The following is a 5,000-nucleotide window of genomic DNA, read 5'->3' on the forward strand; positions in this document are numbered from 1 at the left end:
CAATTTATTCTACACAACTGTTGTATCAATATATTCCACACAACTGTTGTATCAATATATTCCACACAACTGTTGTATCAATATATTCCACACAACTGTTGTATCAATTTATTCTACACAACTGTTGTATCAATTTATTCCACACAACTGTTGTATCAATATATTCCACACAACTGTTGTATCAATATATTCCACACAACTGTTGTATCAATATATTCCACACAACTGTTGTATCAATTTATTCCACACAACTGTTGCATCAAATATCCTCAACACAGACACCAGTAACTGTTAAATTTACCACATCACTATATTTATCACATAAATACTTTCCATTTCTTGTTTGTTACTTATAATTTTGTGAGGGAGGACTAAGATAAACCCAGCTTAAAGCACCGGACAGGATGGCATTCCAGCCAAATTCCTAAAAGATGGCGCCTCCGAATTGCCAGTCACCACAGTGTACTTAATAAAGCGATCTATCACCACCAATACCGTGACGGAGGGGAACAAGGCTGCCTCAGTCACGCCAATCTTCAAGAAAAAACAGAAAGTCTGACGTCAGCAATTATAGGCCTGTGAGTATACTTAGTGTGATGTCAGCAATTATAGGCCTGTGAGTATACTTAGTGTGATGTCAGCAATTATAGGCCTGTGAGTATACTTTGTGTGATGTCAGCAGTTATAGGCCTGTGAGTATACCTAGTGTGATGTCAGCAGTTATAGGCCTGTGAGTATACCTAGTGTGATGTCAGCAGTAATAGGCCTGTGAGTATAATTAGTGTGATGTCAGCAATTATAGGCCTGTGAGTATACTTAGTGTGATGTCAGCAGTTATAGGCCTGTGAGTATAATTAGTGTGATGTCAGCAATTATAGGCCTGTGAGTATACTTAGTGTGATGTCAGCAGTTATAGGCCTGCGAGTATACTTAGTGTGATGTCAGCAGTTATAGGCCTGTGAGTATAATTAGTGTGATGTCAGCAATTATAGGCCTGTGAGTATACTTAGTGTGATGTCAGCAGTTATAGGCCTGTGAGTATACCTAGTGTGATGTCAGCAGTTATAGGCCTGTGAGTATACCTAGTGTGATGTCAGCAGTAATAGGCCTGTGAGTATAATTAGTGTGATGTCAGCAATTATAGGCCTGTGAGTATACTTAGTGTGATGTCAGCAGTTATAAGCCTGTGAGTATACTTAGTGTGATGTCAGCAGTTATAGGCTTGCGAGTATACTTAGTGTGATGTCAGTAGTTATAGGCCTGTGAGTATACTTAGTGTGATGTCAGCAGTTATAGGCCTGCGAGTATACTTAGTGTAATATCAGTAGTTATTGGCCTGTGAGTATACTTAATGTGATGTCAGCAGTTATAGGCCTGTGAGTATACTTAGTGTGATGTCAGCAGTTATAGACCTGTGAGTATACTTAGTGTGATGTCAGCAGTTATAGGCCTGTGAGTATACTTAGTGTGATGTCAGCAGTTATAGGCCTGTGAGTATACTTAGTGTGATGTCAGCAGTTATAGACCTGTGAGTATACTTAGTGTGATGTCAGCAGTTATAGGCCTGTGAGTATACTTAGTGTGATGTCAGCAGTTATAGGCCTGTGAGTATACTTAGTGTGATGTCAGCAGTTATAGGCCTGTGAGTATACTTAGTGTGATGTCAGCAGTTATAGGCCTGTGAGTTTAATTAGTGTGATGTCAGTAGTTATAGGCCTGTGAGTATACTTAGTGTGATGTCAGCAGTTATAGGCCTGTGAGTATACTTAGTGTGATGTCAGCAGTTATAGGCCTGTGAGTTTAATTAGTGTGATGTCAGCAGTTATAGGCCTGTGAGTTTAATTAGTGTGATGTCAGTAGTTATAGGCCTGTGAGTATACTTAGTTTGATGTCAGCAGTTATAGGCCTGTGAGTTTAATTAGTGTGATGTCAGCAGTTATAGGCCTGTGAGTATAATTAGTGTGATGTCAGTAGTTATAGGCCTGTGAGTATACTTAGTTTGATGTCCAGAATTCTATAGGAACTAGTTTATCATGAAGTAGTTAAGTATGTTAATAACAATAATATCCTTTACAGTTATCAGTGTCCAGGAGATCTTACTCAACTAATACTACCTTAATTAATCCGATGGGCTGCCTGAGAACCCAATTGTAGTTAGGGAATCTTACAGTTATAGTGACGCTAGATTATTAACCATAAAATGTTGTGTAAGAAACTACAGTCTGTCACCATAGGCTCTGTAGACTGACTTAAGTTCTTCCTGAGCGAGAGGAAACAAGCTGCCAAGATCAGTTACAGAAGACTCAGAACCCCTGCCGATAGCAGGGTAGTATTCTGGGTCCCTTATTATTTTGTGTGTTATGTGAATGACATATCCATCAGTGTCAAGTTTCTGTTGTATGCAGATGACAGTGCTCTGTTAGTGTCAGGTAAAGACTAGCAAATTATATAGCTAATGTACTATCACTAGAGCTAGGGTCCTGCACCAAATGGTTAGTAGACAACAAACTATCACGTAACTTAGGAAGAAATGAAGCCATACTTTTCTGGCACAAAGAGTAAACTGGAAAGATTAAACACGTTTGAAGCTCTGTGTCAGGGGAAAACCATCACAAGAGAACCTTCATACCCTTTGACCTTTGCATGTTACAACTTACAGCAATTAACGTAGTACAAATGCCATGTTACAGTTTCTCTATAGACAGACACGGTGTCTACCTACTGAGACTCGCAGGACCCCATGTCTGGCTCTCATACACTGTCACGTAGATTATTCTTGTTGTTCATGGTACTCTGCTCTAAAAAAATTGAAAGGCAGACTACAAATCACCCAATACAGTAAGATTCATGCTGGATCTGGGTCCAAGAGAACATGTAGGCCAGGATGAATTACAACAACTGAATATACTGAATATACTGAATATACTGAGGTTAAATTATATATATGAAATTCTCACAAGCAGTGTCCAGAATATCTTACTGGCAAGTTTGTCAAGGTTAACAACCAAAACCAGTATTGTACAAGGGGAAATTTATCAAGGTTAGTAACTAAAACCTGTATGGTACTAGGGGTAGTGAGCACAATTCTGGAGTTCCTCCAGTAGGTAGTAAGGCGTCAAACACCAGTAGAACAGATTACGTGATCATGTCAAGACCAGTATAAGTCAGTTTAGAAAAGAACTGAAAAGGTCCAGGGTGTTTGGGGGGCGCTGACCCCCGAAACATCGTGGTATACTCATCTTCCAAACATAATTAATTAAAGCCACAGAAAAGGAGGAACGTAGTTCCTTGGAGAATAAATATTCCCGTATCTGTTACATTCAAATTTTTTTTCCCCTTTGTGATGCTCACGTAATTACATTTCAAGCATTGATTTACTCTGTTTATTCGTATTCGATTACTTAATTATATTTTAGATTTTATTACTAACAATCATGAGGGATTATTGACTCTAAGAATCAGGTTACATTGACACCATTGGAAATAAATCCATTGTTAAATTTTCGAGGGGATTATCCCAGGTAATTTACACATATATTCATTGTAAATGATCTTTCGTGGCATTTTAAATTTTCCAAAATTTTTATGACTATGGTCATAAAAAATTAAATATATAATAATAATAATAATAATAATAATAATAATAATAATAATAATAATAATAATAATAATAATAATAATAATAATAATAATAATAATAATAATAATAATAATAATAAAATGTATGTAAAAACAGTTATTGTTCAGTTGTTCAGCCTTGTTAGTTGTTCAGTCGGGCACAATAAGAGAACCATAAGTCAACATCAGGGGACCAAGACTCTTCAACCTGCTACTATCAGATTTACAAGAATGAGAGGAAGAGAAGGGAGACAATAAGAGAACCCTGTGTCAACATCAGGGGACCAAGACTCTTCAAACTGCTACTATCAGATACCAGTAACACAGTTATAAGGAAGACTTATATTTCAAGAAGAAACACGGCAAGCCGCTCCTGAAGCTGCTGTATTTATAGGAGGGTTTGCTAGGTAATTCAAGCCTGCGGACAATAAGCAGCAATAGCCTGGTTGATCAGATGGCGGCCAGGGTAGCCTGGCACAGACCTGGCTGCAACACTCTGGGAAACAACTGTGAAAAGCATTTACATACGTGTGTTGGAGAGTCTAATGTCACTATCACTCACCATCACACACTCATCATCACACTCACCATCACACACTCATCATCACACTCACCATCACACACTCATCATCACACTCACCATCACACACTCACTATCATACACTCACTATCACACACTCACTATCACACACTCACTATCACACACTCACCATCACACACTCATCATCACACTCACCATCACACACTCACTATCACACACTCACTATCACACACTCACCATCACACACTCACTATCATACACTCACCATCACACACTCACTATCATACACTCACTATCACACACTCACTATCACACACTCACTATCACACACTCACCATCACACACTCACCATCACACACTCACCATCACACACTCACTATCACACACTCACCATCACACACTCATAATCACACTCACCATCACACACTCACTAACACACACTCACCATCACACACTCATCATCACACTCACCATCACACACTCACTATCATACACTCACTATCACACACTCACTATCACACACTCACCATCACACACTCACCATCACACACTCACCATCACACACTCACCATCACACACTCACTATCACACACTCACTATCACACACTCACTATCACACACTCACCATCACACACTCACTATCACACACTCACCATCATACAATCACTATCACACACTCACCATCACACACTCACTGTCACACACTCACTATCACACACTCACCATCATACAATCACTATCACACACTCACCATCACACACTCACTGTCACATACTCACTATCACACACTCACCATCATACAATCACTATCACACACTCACTATCACACACTCACCATCAT

This window comes from Cherax quadricarinatus, chromosome 77, assembly GCF_038502225.1.
Source record: "Cherax quadricarinatus isolate ZL_2023a chromosome 77, ASM3850222v1, whole genome shotgun sequence".
Taxonomy (NCBI): domain Eukaryota; kingdom Metazoa; phylum Arthropoda; class Malacostraca; order Decapoda; family Parastacidae; genus Cherax; species Cherax quadricarinatus.